This window comes from Pagrus pagrus (assembly GCF_965226575.1).
Source record: "Pagrus pagrus genome assembly, chromosome: 10".
NCBI classification, from domain to species: Eukaryota; Metazoa; Chordata; class Actinopteri; order Spariformes; family Sparidae; genus Pagrus; species Pagrus pagrus.
Window position 1 is genome coordinate 6,406,755 of NC_140194.1, and position 19,443 is coordinate 6,426,197.

A 19,443-nucleotide genomic window follows, 5' to 3' on the forward strand; every position below is an offset into this window, starting at 1 on the left:
GTTGCAAATGGTAAGTGGAGTTCACTTTTCTAGTCTACTGACTACTCCAAGCGCTCTGCAACATGTAACCCATTAAAACACTGATGGCAGAGGCTGACATGCAAGTTGCCAATCTATTCATCAGGAGCAATACAGCACTTCCTATCCCAAGCCACGACATTTCTACGCTCAGCCATCCACACAACCGCTCATAGAAGAGACATCTCTATGCTCAGCCATCCACACAACCGCTCATGGAAGACACATTTCAAACAATTTTGGCTCATTACCTTGCTCAAGGATGCTTTGACATGCAGCTGGGGGATCCGTATATTGAACCACCAACCCTTGGATAACTGGATGACCCGCTCTACTTCCTGATCCACAGTCGCCCCAAATGGTATTGTACAATCTTGCAAGATTGTGTTTTAAATTGACTAACATTGCATGGCACAATTCAAGGGGGACCAAAACAATTATGGGGGATAACAGAGGGGGAGGGACTTCACCTTACTATACTCACCCTGTTAACCAGATCAAGAATCAGCCAGACTAGACCAGATGAAAAATGATTCGAATTACTTCTACTTACACAGATTTTAGGTTTGGTTTAAAAGGAAAAACTGCGATCTAATAGTCCTTTGTGCTGGCAGATACCCAGCTAGATTGCTGTGTGCCAACTTATATTTATATATGAACTTCACCTCCAGTCTCCCTCTGAGTACCTGGTGTGACCTTAGCTGACTGATTCTTATCAGTCTCACATTTCTGTGTCTCTGCTCTCAGAAATATCTAGGAGGCCCTGCGGTTGAGCTATGATCTAAAATGTCATGCCCTTCCAATGGGCAAACCGGCTCGGTTTGTTGTTTCTTCTGCACACCCTACTAGCATGTCACACATATGTGCACCTTGAAGTTGTGTTTTTACTTAGGTAGCATAGAGAAGTAATTGATTCGCAGCATCTTGCTCGAACACATACTGTAGGTTTTGTAGACGCTGGGGCAGCTTGCTCAGGTCACACGCCAGAATAATAAACCCACAGTGGGGTGATGTGTGTGAACCCTGTTGGACAGTCCCCTTTTTCTCTATTCTTCCCTCCCCTGATTTATCCTCCCGAGCCCAGCCCAGAGAGCGGAGGTGATGATGGGCCCCAGAGTTCCCCAGTAGGCCTCTCTTACTGGTCCCACTCTGAATGGGTGTCTGTTCCCTGACATCTCCATCTCTCATCACCACCCCATCAATCCCATGCCTCTGTAACCATCCCTGCAGAGACAGGGCTCCACTTTGTCCCAAAAAACCCCACCCCACTTCCCCAGTAGTCCCCATGCCTCATAGCCCCCTACTGTGCGTGGGGCGTGACAGATACCTGACAGCAGAGGCCCCTGAATGACAGAATTTTTTAGCCAAAGCCTCTCTCTATCCTTCCAATACATCAAAACACCATTCCTAGAAGCATCGGCATCCCCCAATATACCCAAATACCGCGTGTCTGTCCAAGAGTGAGAGACCATCCCCCGCTCTGCATATCCATAATGGAGCCCCTCTACCCTGCTTTCATCCACATCAAGGTCCCCTGACCTAGTAAACGCCTGCAGGATCAAGGCCTCCTCGGGGAATTGAGGTGGATGTTATCATAGCATTCCAGCCCATGTGAAAGTATGCCAATTAGCATAGCTGGAGAATGTTGTTTTGCCAACCTCTTTTTTTACTAAGCCCCTATCCAAACGTCAGCCCATGTGGCAGGCTCCTAGCTGTCACTGGAATTGCCATTGGTGCTGGAAATTGATACTCTCTGTTGCAGCTGCTATTGAATTTATTGCACAATATGATAGAAATATAAATTCTACAGTAGGTGGCATGTAACCAACGCTGTCAGTGTCAAATATGACCGGTATGCCTCAACAACAATTCCAGTCCTCCACTTCTGCAATAGCTTTTCCCACCGTTCCTTGGCTCCGTGGTGTTTGTGCTCACTGTGCAGTGATGTCAGTTGACTGGTGATATGCTTTGATAGTTAATGGATCTGGCTAGCAACACTGGATACACTTCCATTCTTAGCTTAGCAGTATGGCATGAATCTGCAGTGTGAAAGTGTGTGTGTGTGTGTGTGTGTGTGTGTGTATGCGCTGTCACTATGTGTATCTAGTCACTTTTTACATTCTCCAGTGCTTACTTGTCCGTTCCCAGACAGGTTTATTGGGTGTTCGCGCTGCAGAGTAAACATGAACTCTGAAGCCTGTTTGTGTATTTTTCCTGCTGTCTCCGCGAGGGAGACGCAGGTAGAATAGTGAAAAAGTGATTTTTCATACACTCCATGACGGTGTGGGTCAGACGGGGTGTCTGACCCACACCGTCATGGATTTTTTAAACTAGGACGCATCTATAGCGATATTTATTACTGAGTGGCTCCCAGCACTGATGACATTCCAGGGAAACACAGCGTGACCGTCCCTCGACTCACATACAGCATACATTTAAATAAAGTGGCCAGTGTGGTTAGATAATGAAGTCCTTTAACCTGGCACTCTGGAGGAAAAATCTTTGACCTACTTCACCTAACACAGGCCGCACTATAGGAGAAGTGAATGTGAGGTCAGGATGTTTCACACCTTGGTTTGTATTCAAGCAGATTTGAAGCTTTACAACGTGGAAACAGGTCATAACATAATATTACTTGAAAAGAGGAGGACTAAAGACTAAAGACGGATTCATGGTTCTGCATTAGAGGGCAGCGCCACACCCACGACAGCTACAGTACGTGTGGAGGCTCAGAGATTATGTTATAGGCATAGCTGACAAGCGCCTACTCAAAAATGCAACAACATGTCAGGCTTCAATGCGTCAAGGGACTGGAAAGACTGTGATTGGCTGCTTGTGTTTTCTCAGCATGAAGAGAATTAAAGAAAGACTCTCAGAAGTCTCCTCATTTTCAGTGACAAACATTGAATTAGGTGTTAATAAAGTCTCCTTCGAAGCAATGAGCCACAGTGAAATAACATTATATGACGCTTCTATAAATTTGATCTGTGTGCGCAGCTAACTGTCGATCTGCTTCCCAAAGTAAACAGAAGAATGTACACATGGTTGCTGTGAGGAATATAAAGCACAATATGGTCTGATCATCATATAACACATGCATGTGGCGTTGCAGAGGGGATATTAATGAGTGAAATCAAGTCGCTCAGGTATAAATCAAAACCGATACCATCATTAAATATGACGGGACTCCCTTTCATCGACTATAAATCCAGCTCGGGCTTCAATAATATTATTCACGATCACAATTATTGGAGCATAGTGTGCGATTAAAAGAGAATGAGTTACCGTCTATTTTGGTTTAAAGTATTTTGTGAGGAACTGCTGCTTTTTTTGTCATTTATGATGGTAAATGAAGAGTGTCTTAGTTTAGTTTGGACTGTTGGTTGGACAATAAAAGCAATTTTAAGACTTGACTTAAAGATTTTTCTTACATTTTGTAGATCAAATGTTTAACAGACTAGTCATGAAAATAAATGGCAGATTAATAGATTGGATTTTACCAGGACTAATTGATTTGACACTCTTAATCTGCAGAAAGACAATAAATGACAACAGCTATGGCGAGTCTTGTAAGTCTTTGGACTCGGGTTTCCTCCCCTACAGACAGAGAAAATATGAAAACTCAAGGAAGCTGCTGAATTCGCCTGCTTCTGAATTTGATCTGAGGACCTTCATGCTGTGAGGTGACTTCGCTAACCACTGCACCACCCATGCTGCGATCTTCTGACATGTCAGTGCTCTAGTCTGGGAAAATCCTGTATATACATTCAGATACTGCAGTAACACTGATGGACCCTCGACGAAGAGCCTTACTCGAATTAAAGTATCACATTGATGAATCTCACTGGCAGTATTCATGCTACATGAGAACAAAATGAAGGAGAGTACATCGCAAACTTTTGACATCATCGCCTCCATTTTCTGTTTAGACTGCAGAGATTTAAATGAAGAGGCTCAGACACTGGAGTTCACAATGTGCACTAGACCTCTACCCAACCACACGCTCTAACCTCAAACAATGTGCTGTAACTCAAAAGCATTGTTTGTGACACGAGGCACACTCTTAGCGCTGGCACTGGATCCAACCTGACCACGACACCGAATGCCTTCACTCCCCCCAGAGATACAGTACATGCCTCTGTCCAGTTCCAGCGCACACTCTTCCGACAGCAAATAACCACTTGAGTACATTTGCAGCGCACTTTGACTCTCACCAGAAGTACTTCTCTCCTCCACTTTCCGTTGAATAATCCTCCGGTAGGCGGAATAAAAACAGGCATTCCCATCTCACAGGGCTTTAATGTGTTATTGTAGACAAACCTTCTCATAAATTTAATTTCTTGGCAGAACGAGTTGTAACTAAAAAGGAACCTCCACTTTTAGTGTTTTTATGTTCAGTGCCTGACAAACAGTTCTGACTTGGCGGGGGTAAGTCATTATGTCCAGTAGCCAGGAGGGGGGCTGGAAGGGGTTAGAGAAAGATGTCGGGTGAGCGCGTGTTTGCCGTTTCAGGGTGGAATAGCGGTCTCACTCGCCAAAGTGTGCTGTGGTCCAACAGGAATGTGATACAACTGCTCTGCTCTCCATAAATCAATGAGCTAGCCGGTTTGGACCGCATGTGAGCATTTTGTGAGGCCGCATCCTAATGATTTATTTGTAAGTAACACCACAACTAAGTGTTTCAGAATGAGATCATAGACTTAAATATCTCTATTATTCAATTTCACATGTGTGAGCTCCGATCTCAGGCAGGTAAACAGCAGTGTGTTGTATGTGTCTGGATTTCCATTCATTCTGCCTCTGATTCCTAAGAGACTTGTGGGTTAGTGTAGCTTCCTGGCCTCTCTAGTTCTGCCGGTGGAGGGATATATGATAGGATAGGTTGTGGTGTGGCAGTTTTCGGTGTTTGTGTTCCTGCGCAGACTGCTGCAGTGTTTTTGTTCCTACAAAAGTGTGATTTGGCCTCGGGCCGTCATGGCTACTGGTTTCAAGCGGGACGTTGGTTTGGATTACAGCGCGATCTTGATTTAGGATCTTGATGCTTCCTGCAGATTCGACATACACATAAACAGTTCATCATAAGACTGGCTATGTGAATCTGCTGTATATCAATCGAGGATTACTTAAGGTATTTGTTTTGACATGCACATTGGGCCAATTTGCTATCAGATCGAACATGATAGTTGTCGCTGGAGGATATACAGAATGTTGAGGTTATCATCTGCACAAAGCACAAATAAATTAGCCTGTATGGAAAAATAAAAACACATAAAAAAACCTTGTGGTATTTCTGTCCTCATGTTAACTTGCTTTTATTTTCCTTTTATGGCTTAGATTTATAGTCATGATCATTATCTATCCATCATCTGTTTTATGGGTTTCAGAATGTATTCAAACAGCCCATGATAATGTCAATTAATGCGAAAACATCACCTGCCTCGTGGGATAAATCAGCGTGGTCTCATAACCCTGCAGCAAAGCACGGACTGAATAACCTCTGTGGAAACTTCTTTTACCCTGAGGGTGAATAATACAGCTTCTTATCATAATACACATGGATTACTTAGCTTAAAAAAAATGATAATGGGACCAAACGTTGCCTGAAGTTATCTTTTTTACAGTTATAATCTTCCTTTCTTATCGATCGGCAGCCCTCAGTCTTCATATTTAGATCGTTGCCCTCAATGTGTTTACAATTATGTTTGTAAGCTTTAAAGAAATATGTTATTTTGTGCAGTGAAGCAGCGTTAAAGACTTGCGGGTCACAACTAGGTCTTGGAACGGTCGTATGTGATGCAGGTGGGACCGCAGAACACCAGGGTCTCAGCCTCAGATGAATAGTAATTCAGAAAAAAAGCTGGATTCTGACCTAATTAGAAACAGGAATAACAATGTGTCATACTGATTTAGTCATGGTTTCAGCAAGTTAAAGGACTGGGATCATCCAGTTGTATCTCAGTCCAACCTTGGGATCACTTTAAGGGGATTTTATTTTTTCGTCATGGCTCCTGTTCAGGTCGACACTCTTCAAATGCACTTGTGACAGTGATTTATAAAGGGACAAAACTCTGAGCCAATGCCCCGAGTGGCCCTAAATGTAGACAATGTTTTAGGTCGTGCACACATGATGTAAATGTTTGGCTACTACCATTTTTGTTGTTGCTTTTGTCTTATTAGTTCCTGAACCTGTTGCCGGGACAGCACTTTGTTTGCTCTGGGCTCTGTGTGAGTGTAGAGCCTGCATGGTTTGTGTGTATTTGTGTGCACATAACAGTGAGAGATAGCAACAGAAGAAAAGAGTGTGTGTGTGTGTGCCAGAAAAAAATGTGGAATAAATCAAGGAAGTTGCTCAGTGAGCTGCAGTCTGCTTTTCATTGCCCCGCTAAATCTGCTTTCTCTAATCAACTTTCATATAAACCTGTGACTAAAACCAACCATCACAGGGGTGTCTGGGTTTACATGACGGCCAAACTTCAGCTCTAAGACTCACGGCGTTTGCCTTTTTCCTATAAAGCCATTAAACCCCCCCCCACCCCATCGCCTCAGCTTCAGTTTGTATTAATTTTCAAGTGCGGTCTGAAGTTGTGAAACAGCGATTCATCTTGCATGTTTCTGCCAGGGCCGACTTCTTATTTTAGATCTGGCCACTGTTTGACATCCGAGAGCACCTACAGTACCATGGAAATTGGGGTGACATCCATAAAAATCATGGTTACTTCTTATAACTGAAGTAGATAACTCAACAAGTAGAGGTTTATCGGATTCATTTTCAGTAACACTTCATTTGGGTGGTTTAATGTTTCCACTCAGCTGACTGTCAGATGGTGAAAAGTGAATGTCCAACAAAGTGTCACTTGCATATTTCACAACAGACTATGTAACTTGAGCCTTGTAAGCGTGCAGAGACGGTTTTGCACGAAAGTGGAAACCGTCTCGGGACTATAACGGCCTGATGTGCCATTAGATCTGGCTGCTTTGCCGCAACTCACTCCTTGTCCATGTTCACGTTTCTTAAACAAGGACTGCTGCCAAGACAAATGTTTGAACTGCATTGAGGGTTTCTCAGTTGACAGTACTGCAAGGCTTCACAGATAGCCCGTTTCCACCGACCTGGCACGGGTTTCCGTTCCGGTTTGTGCATCTCATTTTGAACTATTTGGAGGATTTCAGCTAAAAATAAATTGGTTTGAAGTTCGAGAAGTTGGTTCCCAGCTGTTACCAAAAAATAGTAGGTTTTCTTGACTTAGGGGTGGGCGCTATGACCTGAAATGTATATCCTGGTGTTTTATTTTGTGTTTTTTGCTTTGATGGTATTGTATCAAGGTATTACAAAGGGAGTAGATGATGATGTGTCGGCTCCTGCAGAAAACAACAGATGAACTGGGGTGCTTTGCTTCACCGTCCACGTGTTTGTTAAGAATAAACAGTAGTTACTGGATGTATCTTCAGATCTATGAGAACGAGTGTGGCCTCCAACTATTGCAGCCATAGTAAAGCACATTATTTCTAACATGCAGAAACATTTATTATGGTGAATTATCATGGTATTATGAATCCATTATCATCCACCCTTACCTTAACCTGCAGTGTGAACTGTGACATTTTCCATACGTTGAAGAGAGGATGAAGATGGCTTGCTTGTCTAGCACGTAATAGTCTTCTGTGACCTCTTATCACTCAACGTAAAAAAAGCTTGCAGGTAATCAATCAATTCGCCATCTGGCTGCTACTATTTTCTTCCTTTAAGCACTGCGCAACGCCCTTGGCTGATGATCCTGATTACAATGGTTCTGCTCAAAACCTGTAGAAATGGTGGCTAGTTTGCTCGATTGTACTTCGGTTCCAGGAATCCTGAATGGTCCAGATTCAAGAACTGGAGATCATTTGGTGGAAAAAGGGAAACAGGGTTTCCTGGAGCAGGTCAGTCCTTAGGGATCGTTTTTTCCAATTTTGAGACTGAAGTTATCACATTCTTTAGAGGAGCGATCAACAATGTCCTATTTCTGCCCTATACCAGCACAGAGAGCACGGTTACCTGCAAAGAGAAGAACAAGGTTGTCGATACTGATGTCTGTGCACCGTGAGCAGAAATGTGGTATATTCAGTGTCGTCCCTGAGTAGTTGCGAGTTGAGATGGTCAAGATACATCCTGCATGTAAAAACCACATGGCTCCACTGGTTGTGTAAAAGAGTCCAACTGACCGTCCAACGCTGTGACAAAGACAAATTGAAATTTCCTACAAACAGCCGGCTGATTGCTGTGGATGAATGAGAGGAGCGAGGCTGTGATTGAATGATGAACGCACAAGAAACCAGCTAAGCAAACACCTTCTCACATATCTGGCCAAAATTGATCTCATAGGTCACGTAAGAACTCATCAATAACCAATCAAATCAAATCAAAGCTAGTGAATCCATGTCGGGTAAATGAACGCAAATGCAACTTGTTGTGACACATTTTTTTCAACCGGTACGTTGATGAATGCCAAAATGTGAAAGAGATTAAAAAGCTAGGAGTCAGGTAACTTTTAATGGGTGAATCCCCAGTCGATATAAGGGAAGTCTGTGTTAATTCCTCTGATATCATCACAGCTACATCTCTACATTTACCAGCAAGATATCAGTAACACTCTAACCCATATGTGACTTCATCCTGTCATTGTCATTGGTCCTGGCATTGCATGTATAGTTGCCCTGACTTCATCAGACATCAAAGACAGGATATCAGTCACTGGGGCCTGTTCATTTTCAAGCTTCCTACATTGTTGTGCCGCCATAAATAGCTGAGAGCATTTCAAGATCAACCTTTGGGCCTCTCAGCTAAATAAATCTCTTGTGAAAACAACTGTGAAAAATGCAAACAGAGGTCGGAGGGTAGTTCTCTATCTCATGTTATACTTTCCCCATAAAAATAAGGCAATAGGCTGCTGTTTTCGGTTCCACTAAGAGACAATTAAAACTTTCCCAGGGAGTCAGTAGGATGAGATATGTTCTGTTGATTGTGGCAGCCAGCACTCAAAGAGCGAGTAAAACTAAGATCTTGTTGACACACATGGTTTATTTCTCTGTGGCCATGAGCTGTAAATCACTTCCACTTCGTCAGCCCTTCTCTGGTGTACAGATTACCATTTATTTTTGTTTGTATGCATGTAACTGCTGCACCTCTTGCTGCGATACTTATCAGCATTCCCCACGGCTGTCTTCGGTTTATGTAAGTGTGAATGGCAGAGATAGTGTCAGGGTGTGGGGTTGAGAAGCCAAGCAGAGAGAAGACTGGCTGTGTGTGAGTGTGGATGTGTGGTTGTGATAAAATCCTGAAACCAGGAGCACACCACTCGTTCATTTTGGCAGGAGATCTGCGTCACTGGAGAGGGAGAATAGCAGCAGCAGCAGCAGCAGCACGGCCAACCATTCTGCCAATCTCTCTGTCTCACTCACTCCTGGAAACAGGTCTTTTCCACTCTTTATTAGATCTGATTTATACTTTTTGTTAAGCATTGAACAACACAGGTTCGTGACATTATGCATGCTTTGGCGCTGAGAGGATGTAGAGCGAGTGCTCGGAGGGGCTAACCAAATAAAAATGCTGCAAACAGGCAGCGAAAAACTAAAGCCTGCACCGACCTTATGCTTTTATTACGGTGCCAGAAAACTGTCTGATCCGGCGAGAGACCGTTTCTCATTCAATTACGTGTTCCATGTGTGCGTTCCAAGGCTTCATGCACAGCGGCTTCTGAGCAGACCCGATCTTTCACACACATCCTCATCTCCAACACTCAACTCATTGCCTATCAAAACAGGGCTGTGCAGGGTCTGTCTGGCACTTGTGTGTGTGCGGATGTGTGTTTTATATGCATCTGTACACTGTATGTGTGTGCCCATTGTGTTTGAGGGGTTATTTCCCCGAGTGTAAGTTCAGGCACGTGCCATGTTGTTAACCCTCTGCACAGTTCAGCGCAGTGCTGCAGGCCCTTAACGTAGATCTTGTCGAAGTGGAATGTGCACAGGTGTTTTATGGCACACGTGTCATTCATCCAAGCACCGTGCCACGAGCAGAAGTATGGGATTGTAGGATATTTCAAGAGTATTTTATTTGTTTTTTAGTTTATTAAAAGAATAATCTGAAGATGAATTCTTTGACCTGCAGTATGTTGGAGCATAGCTTTGCTTGTCAAAATTGTTGTTTCCCAGACCATTGTTTTGTGGCTTCCTTAGTTCCAAAACTCAAACATGTTGTCAGGCTTTTTGCCTGAGGTGGTTTTTGCCAAATGACAGAAGTAGTTGTAGCTCAAAATGAATGATCTGGAATAAATTATGTACCATTTTTATGTGACCCTGAGATACTTCCAGTGTGTATTGTGTAACTGTTAACCTGCACAGTGTAGTTTATTGCTTCTTATAATGGGTGTTGTTCAACAATTCTTGTGAAATTGAGTTGTGCATTGACAGATACGCCTACGGGATATATTATTTTCTTAAGGCGCACACAGATGGGAACATTATGTGCTGTCACGATGTGATCTGGTTAGTTATTTGCACACCATAGTGTGCCATACCCGTACCTAATAGCAACATGTTTGGCAGAGGAAACTTGCACCAACTACAAATTCTTGCGGGCGGACAGATTTGCTACACTCGACAGACGGCGTGGGAATGTGAGGCACGATCTGGGTCCAGGCCCTTTTTGTGCAGAAAGTGGTGGGTCAGCCAAGCGAGACCTCGATTTTCTTTTAATTGGAAACGTTGATGCCATGACATTGTTCTGATGGCCCATTATTCCAAAACCCCAGTAGTAACATCTGCACTAAAGTAACAAAGTGTTTCAGTGCTGCAGAGATGTCCCAGTCTACAAATCTTGTTCTCGAGATGTAAGAAAACATGTTTGTTTGGTGTCGACCACAACAGATGTCACATTGTCATGATTTTAATATTTTTTTCATTAAAAATGAAAATTGTGATGCAAAAATAATCATCCACACTAATCGTGAATCCTGTCGCAATTATAATAGCTGCTAAAAACCATGAGTGACAAGACACATAGCTATTCCAGTTACAGCACTGATACCTGACCCAGTCGGAACCAGAAGGGCCGGGTTCGGACAAAAATGTAGAAATTATGTCAGGGTTGGGGTCGGGCTACGCTACATCTGTTCACATTGTGTTTTCAAGTTCTTTAACGTCTGTAATCAGAATGAACAGGCACCATGGTAACAACTGCTAGACAGGGTAACATAAACTCAAAAACACTTCAGTTCAGGTCGGGCTTTGTTACCGCCTTCTCGGACTCGGTCAGGTTTAGACACCGCACTCTACCTGTTCCACTGATCAACAGGTGGCAGTAACACGCGGAGATATGCAGTAATGCGCCAGCAGAGGCCGTGAAGAAGGAGCTGCAAGCTTGCGAACACTGATATAAACAATGGTGGATTTGAAATACTTAAAAATGGGCTTTTCGCAACACACATTTGGAGCCACCAGGATACCTGCAGTGCATTTTATTGACACTGAATCTGAACAAAACTTTTGTTTATTTGCAAGTAAACTCCACAGAGCATCTTCCAGGTGGAGAGAAGGATAGATCCCATCACAAACCCAGACAGAGAGATTTCAGGCTGGCCTGTATTTTAGACTTATTCTTGTTTTGCATGTCTTCATAAATAAGCTCAATATACAGCACGATCACGTCAGTATGGGTGTTGACTGGGCCAGATACAGATGACAGGAAATAAATGGAACAATGTTTTACATTTCTTTTCCTCTTATTTCTTTATATATTCAACTTTTAAATCATTTTGACTGAAGTCTACTGTTCTGATTTTACTGTTATCTTTATTGTTTCTGTCATCTTCGATAAGACAGTTATATTGTTCTATAGTTACTATCAGGCCTCAGTGCATGTTGTTTGCCAAACTCTTTTCCTGGACTCGCTGCTCCACAGTAGATAAACTTTTAGACCATATGAGTTTGAATACTTCATTTGATATTCCACTATACTACTATCAATACTTTGAAAAGTATTGAAATATTTCTGATACTATTGCCCATCTCTACCACCAACAGATACCTGGTTTCTGTCGTGTTAGGTGGTGCTGCTTTCTTTACTTTGTTTGTTTCGTGTTTATTCGCGACTACTGGCTGTGAAGCAGATCGTCCCGCAGGAGCAAGAAAGATTTACCGTTTCTGTTTTATGATGGCAGTTCTTGCTCAGCCCTGTTCTCAGTCATTAAAGTACCCTCAATAATTGGCACACGTCCGTCTCTGCTGCCATGTCCTGCCAAATGTTTATGACCGCTGAAGATTCTCTGCATGTGGAGAAGTTGCTTCGAGAGATAAGAGACTCTTTCTGACATCAGAGTTGCATTTGCAAAGCAATCAGCTTAGGAGGAGTGAGGGTTTATCAGTGGAAGTAAAGCTCATTTTTACAGTCTGCTATGAAGAGCAGTGTACACAGTACTCAGTGCAATGAAATAACGCTGCCACTACACTTTGATCTCCGCTCATTTTGCTCCAACATCACTAATGGATGAGATAAATCAGAGTTTACAGTTGCTGAAATCAGTACTGTAGATTCCTGTAAATGGCCTGAGGATGACCGAGTTTATTGGCAGCGTCCGGCCACAGCTGCATAACATATTTTCCTTTTGTGTCTCGCAGACCCAGTTTTGACCTACGCCTTGACTGATTTGCAAAAGACCAAAAGCCTCACAGGTATGAACTGAATCTTACCCTCCAAAACGTTTGGCTAAAAAAAATATTTAATCTCTCCCAAAAGCAGGCAGCTATAGACCTACACACACACACACACACACACACACACACACACACACACACACACACACACACACACACATACACACACCCCTCTGTCTGTCTGTCTGGTTGTGGTTAAAAGCATGGATATCATTTTAATCCATAATTCCCCCTCTCTTCGCCTCCCACACTGTGTGAATCCGATGTTGTGATTTTAATTGCTTGCTCTTTGCTTTAATTACATGCAAGAGTGCTCCGTTCTGTGAGCATATTTTCCCCCTGCAGGATCTGGCAGCTTGTTTATGTATGGATATGAGTTTTATTGGTCTGGACGGTGCTCAAACGATAAGCGAGCAGCCAGTGATCTGTTTTCAGAGCAGCTCAATCAGGCCTGTAAACAGAGCAGGGCTGGGACACAGACACAATGAAACAGAGACTCAGTCCATTTCTCTGCTGCTTTGATCCACATTACAGGCCCGGCTGGACCGCAGCATGCTCCCCCACTTCACCCTCACCGCTAATTGGTTCTGGTCTCCCCACTTTATTAATGTTGACTGCAGGACAGTGACCAGAAGATTAGTGAGCAGCATGCTTGTTCACATGCTCCGTATTGATCTGCGGATGATTATGAGGGTGTGTGCCTGTGTGTGAAGTGCGACTGGGTACGTGTTTGCCTTCTATGTGTGTGATCTGAAAAGACCTTGTTTAGAGAAGTGAGTAAGCCCTGGAGGTTTGTCAATCCCCTGCACTCTGCGCCATTAAGGCCTCTCTGTTTTCCTGGAAACAGGCAGGCTGAGTGTGGTGCTGCTCAGGAGCGATCGCGTAATACTGGACATTACATCCCGTAACTGTGTGACTCAGACAAGCTATTAGTTGATGTCCACCGCACTGATGCTCGGCAAGATATCTCCTCATTGGTGAATCACATCTAACAGGAAGCCCCAGGAGCAGCTAGAGTGCAGGATGATGGTGGGAGACAGAGAGGGAGGTCGAGAGGGAGAGAGAGCAGACAGTCAGATAGATATATAGATACTTAAACACCTACTGATACGGAGGTTGCACTAAATCTGGCGTGAGTGTTTTTTGGCTTTTGGACTGGGCCTGAGGAGGAGGATGTGAAGAGGGTGGGATGGGAGACGAGAGGGAGGTGTGGAGGCAAGTCTGGGTCTGACTGGAAACTTGAATGGAGTGGAAACTGGGCTGGAGGCCACTCAGCAGATCCACCTGAACCCTGCCAGAGCAATCAGCTATCAGGAGTTTAGAGAGGGAACCATTTGCCCCCCTAAGTAAATTCAGCAGGGGTTTGTAGGGATTTGGCCTGCTTTTTGAGCTCTAATGCAGGGATACTTTGGTAAGTGAAGTCCTCTTGTTTTCTGGAGCGGGTGCCAGAGCCTGTCTGCCTTTTTAATGGGATCACAGCAGACACCCCGGGAACCACCGCCAGGTGAAGTGATTCCGCTCTCCACTTCCAGCTGTGTAAACACTCGCACGCACGCACGCACGCACGCACGCACGCACGCACGCACGCACGCACGCACGCACGCACGCACACACACACACACACACACACACACGTAGACACATGTACTATCACTTCTAATAAAATGCATTCTGGCTCACGTCGAGGGAAATGCTCACTTTCTCTTTTGCCTCTCACAAGAAAACAAAACCCATCTTTCTGTTTTGGAGAAACTTCTTGGCCTTGTTAAAAACAATGGGTTGCTTGAAAGATGTAAACAAACTTAACAAGAGCTGGTGTTGTCTTTTCTCAGGCTGCGAGCCGTCAAAAGAGAGTGACATTGTCCCTCCTCTTTCACCCTTTATGTTGCTTTTGTAGTTCATCCTCTCGTAAATCCCTTACTTCGCTCTTTCTGTCAACATCAGTTCTGCATGTGGGGTTTATTTTCCTTCTCCTGTCAGTTTGGTCTCTCCTGCAGCCTTATCAGACCTTAATGTAGTGACATGTATATCACACATCATCCACTTTTTCTGGATTAATGCTGAAGATATTTATACTCGCAGAGCGTATACTGTAGTTACGAACCATTTTTGGAATTTGGGCTCTTCGGGCGCAGCCAGCGTGGCCTGCGTTGGGTCAGTTTGTGCAGAGAGGGAGGAAGGAGGAAGCGGACTTAGTGGCCGGGCGGTAGCTGTACTGTTAAAGGCATTTGGACTTTAAAGCTCCATTGTTTATGTAACCAAGAGAAAGTCGAGACTCCCTTATGGCCCTTTTGAAAAGCAGATGCCGGAGATTTTTGCCTCGGCATTTTATGGCTTATTTGCTACCAAGGAGATTCAGGGATTTCTTATGGGACTAAATCTTTCCTCGCTTTGCACGTGTCAGGCAGAAGTTGTGCGCAAAGAAGGGTTTAGCTCTCTTTAGTGTAATCATACTTGTTTACAGCTCATTCTCTGGTGTTTGGACTTGAACTGATTATTGTAATAATCTGTCCACTGTAACATTGTTTTGGTTTTTTTACTTTTTATGACGCAAACCTGCAACAATTCATGCTGTATTCATTAACCAACCTGGACCTGTCTGCGAAAATAAGTAATACTTATCTAACGTGTTTAAGTGCTTTCATTCAAAACAACTTACAATGAGTAAAATTAGTCATGTGCACTTCTCTGCCAGGACATATGGTTTTAATTTTTTGCAGGTGTAGGATAGAAACTGTGATGTTACATTTATGCACACTATGTATCCAGTGAGGAGACAACAGGTCACATGTGTACTGCATGCAGACTCATTTGTATATTAAAGACAGACTTGCAGCTCATATATAATTTAGTAATTCACGGAACCGTTCAAAGACTAATCTACAGTTTCCACACTAATTTTCCAGAACCGGTGATGATTGCACTGCATCAACTCTCAGCTGTTTTTACTTTACATCAAGGCTGCCCACAATGCAACAAAACCAGCCCTTCTTAACAAGTCATTAAGTTTCCTATTCAGCCTTGAGGGCTTAATTTTTCATTAAACAAGGAAAATATTCTGCCATTTGGGTGAGATTATTCCACGTGCTTAGGGAGATCGCAGCAGTAGTATCAATAATGTGACGGCTGAAAGATATTGGTCACTGACAACACTGCTGGTCTCTGAGCCACCGCGCTGATAGTTTGTGGGAGCACTACGCAAATCATCCGAAGCCCCAGAGGAGCTACAGTGTTGACAGGACTTTCATAACCAGATAGTCTTATATAAGGCCCGTGTCACAGGTCTCACTCAGTGTGTGAGCATATTTTTGTGCTTCTTGTGTGCAGCCAGCTGGAAGGTGAGATGTTTTTAATAACTAACCAGCCATGCCTTGTAGCTACAGGAAGAAGGTCCAACCTAAGGCGTCAATCTGACAGTTTCTCATGCCAGAACAGACAGACTGGTCCTAGTAAGACCACGTTGGCCCCAAACTGAATTTCACCATTCTGCAGAATGTTTGCTAACCCCGTGGTATTCAGGTTGGTTTTCTTTAGCTTGGGTTTACTTATTATTTATTATTTCGACGGACATTTTTGCATTTGTGCAGTGTTTATTTCTCGGTAAATTGTCACAGTTCTCAGAAAACAAGTAGTAATTTTCTTGAATACCATCACGTCTTACATGTGATCCCCTTGAATACAAAGTTTGGGCAACAATAGTGAATTTAAATGTGTCTGCAGGACACAGAAAACTTTCCACTGCATGTTGTTTGAAAGAAAACAATCTTTTATAATGCCAGAAAATCGTTTCTCCAGACATTTTCTCACAGTTTGATTTCCCTACAGTTATTTGTGTTTTACTTGTCAGTACCTGCAAACCTTCACCAGGGTTGTGCATTTTGAGACAACCTGCCAATCCCTGCCCTCCCGGACTGCATTAGTCCATGTGTTAGCTCAGAGCTCAGCCTTATTGAAAGAGTCTGGACTCTTGTCTCAGCTGTTTGCTCAGCTGGATGACTCAGGTCTCCCCTCAGGTCCAGTCAGCTGCTGTCCTGCTGATGTGCCACCAAGCCTCCAGACAGTCACTCCTGTTAAGGTCCCTCATGGGTCCACATGCATGAACTGGTGTTGAGGTTTATTTAAATATACAGTAAAATGTATACATCATGCATAGCCAAAACATCTGTTTTGCCCTATGGATAGAGAGACTTCATGTGCAGCCAAGCTCGTGGTAGAGTGTAGGGTGTGTCTTTGTGTGCATATAGTGTATATAGTGTATATAATAGTGCTCTTATATGCATTTTTTTTAATGTAACTTCAATACTTCTTTGGTACTTACATAAAAGTCTCAGTAGTTCTACCATTTCTGGCTTGTAGCATATTTGTAATTTACTAATTTAGGAGTTTATTTATTCTTTGGCTCCTGATTACAACTGGTTTATTTTGGCATATTCTGGTATGGCTGAGGAAGTTTTATAGGAAAACCTGTTAATCTGACTTTAATAAGTCAATTAATTGGTTCGTCAATCAAGAGAGAATGAATCGCAAACAGTTTTGAGAATCATTTAATCAATTAATTAAATTATCTACTTTATATCAAGCAAAAAAAACAGTATCTGGTTGCAGCTCCTTAAATGTGAGGATGTTGTGCCTTCCTCTGCTTTATATCAATATCAGTTAACTGAACATCTTTGGACTGCAGATGGGGCCAACAAAGATTTCAGAAAACTTCTCCTTGGGGTCTGTGAAACTGCAGAAACTCTTACTTGCACCCCTACAAACTAGGATTTAATAATGTCTAATAATACTGAGCACAACATGTGGATGTGATCTGGTGTTATATATTCTGTATAGTATCTGTGTTTGTCTCATTCACATGTTTAAATGTCGGCCTACAAGAGTCATAACAGTTTGTGTGATTAACCCCTTTTGTATATTTGCCTTGCCTGGTAACCCCCTCCTCCAGTGACACTCAGGCTTCCACCGTGACCCAGTGGTGCACTGGATTAGCAATTCATTGAGCTGAGAGGCAGCTGAGTGATATACTGTGTGTATAAAAGTAAGGGGCGTTAAGTGGAACACAAGCCAACAGCAGTAAAAGCCACAATATATCTGGCACGACGTGACTTTTCTGCAGCATATCCATCCTTGGCCTTAGGAGTATGCGTGTGTGTGTGTGTGTGTGTGTGTGTGTGTGTGTGTGACTGCTATTGTGTGTGCATGCACAGTCCCAATTCCCTAAACTGGAGTTTTGCCTCACAGAGTGACCCCATGAGCTGATTTATGCTTAGATTTCATTCCATTCATTCCGTAATGCTGGGTGGGTTTCAGCAGGAGCTGGTAAATCTCCCAGTGAAATGTGTGTCATATGCGGCTGACATCATAAGCTATACGTTATAAGTTATACATTATAAGCTATACATTAATGTCTACTCAGAGTCTTGCGTGCATTAAATGGCTTGGGAAGGAGTTCTCAAGGGAAGAGCGATGCACGAAGTAAAAGCATGCGTGTGACACTCTATGCAGGTTTGTTTGCTTTTGAGCACACATATCTGACTCTACGCTTGTGTGTGTGTGTGTGTGTGTGTGTGAGAGAGAGAGAGAGACAGAGGGAGAAAAACAGCAGTAGCCTAATTTTGTGGAGATAGTGGAATCATTAAGCCACGTCTCGGTAATGGAGACTAATGTGGGATTAGGCAGACGTAATGACATGCACCCGTCTGGAATGCTTGAGTAGCAACAATCAGCGTGGAAAATGGAGTGATATGGAATTTCTTTGTCAAGCTTTCATTCATTTTTATAAATGGTAACCAATGTGGAAAAATATGGAAGGGTGGCTTACTTAGGGAAAATGAGGATATGGTCTCGGAAGTGTTCTCACTTATCAAATATGATCGTGTCCTGAGAGACACAACAGTGACCTTCAAGGATAAGTTCACCCAAAAATAAAAGTTGAAGTCGCTATCTACTCAGCCCCAGCGTCGATGGAAAGTCAGGTGAAGCTTCGTAGTCCACAAAATATTTCTGGAGCTTCACAGCAAAACAGCGTTGTAGTTTCTCCTAAACAGCTGAAATAGACGGGGACTAAAATGTTACAAAAACAACCCAACCTAAAAAATGGCTTCATAAAGCTCGTCTGGCGTGATCCAAGTCTCCAAAAGCCCCAGGTTTCCAAATTGATTTTAAAAAAGACATTTTTGACACCGCTTTTTCAGCTGCTTAGCTTAAACCATCTGAAGTGGGTGCAAAAGCTCAGCCACACGTTGAGGGTATATATAACTATAACCCTAACCCACAATTTGGTGCCACTCAGACGTGGATTACTTTGGACGAGCTGTATGGAGTCATGTTATGTTTCTTTTTGGTTGTTTTAAAAAAAAAAAATCCCCATCTACTTCAGTTGTTTTGAAGAAAGCTGCAACTCTGTTTTGCTGCGAAGCTCCAGAAATGTTTTGTGGATACAAGGGGAGAGTACAAATGACTGATTTTCTAAATTTTTGGGGTGAGATTATCCTTTAATCACCCGGAACGGTGATTGCGTCCCAGGTCTGTGTCAGTGTGTAAGCATCAACATCAGGAAAATATCTACAGAATATGAGGTCACGACCAAACGAATATCAAGAGTGTGTTTGCTCTGCGCTCTCTCGTACCACGCTCTACTTCATGCAGAAAAGCTCTGAGATACTGATATGATACAGGACTATAACTCTGAGATGGATATGCATTTTCCAAAATGACGCCATAGCATAGCGTGTA

The 19,443-nt window shown here is 43.1% G+C and overlaps 1 protein-coding gene across 1 annotated transcript in view; it reads left to right on the top strand.

Annotated features, from left to right (window-relative positions):
• The window catches only part of znf469 (zinc finger protein 469), a 192,550-nt gene that overhangs the window by 33,836 nt on the left and 139,271 nt on the right, over positions 1–19,443 (top strand). Inside the window, exon 3 of the mRNA XM_084365345.1 lies at positions 12,673–12,726. The gene's annotated coding sequence lies outside the window, so the exon portion shown is untranslated. The remainder of the gene's footprint in view (positions 1–12,672; positions 12,727–19,443) is intronic.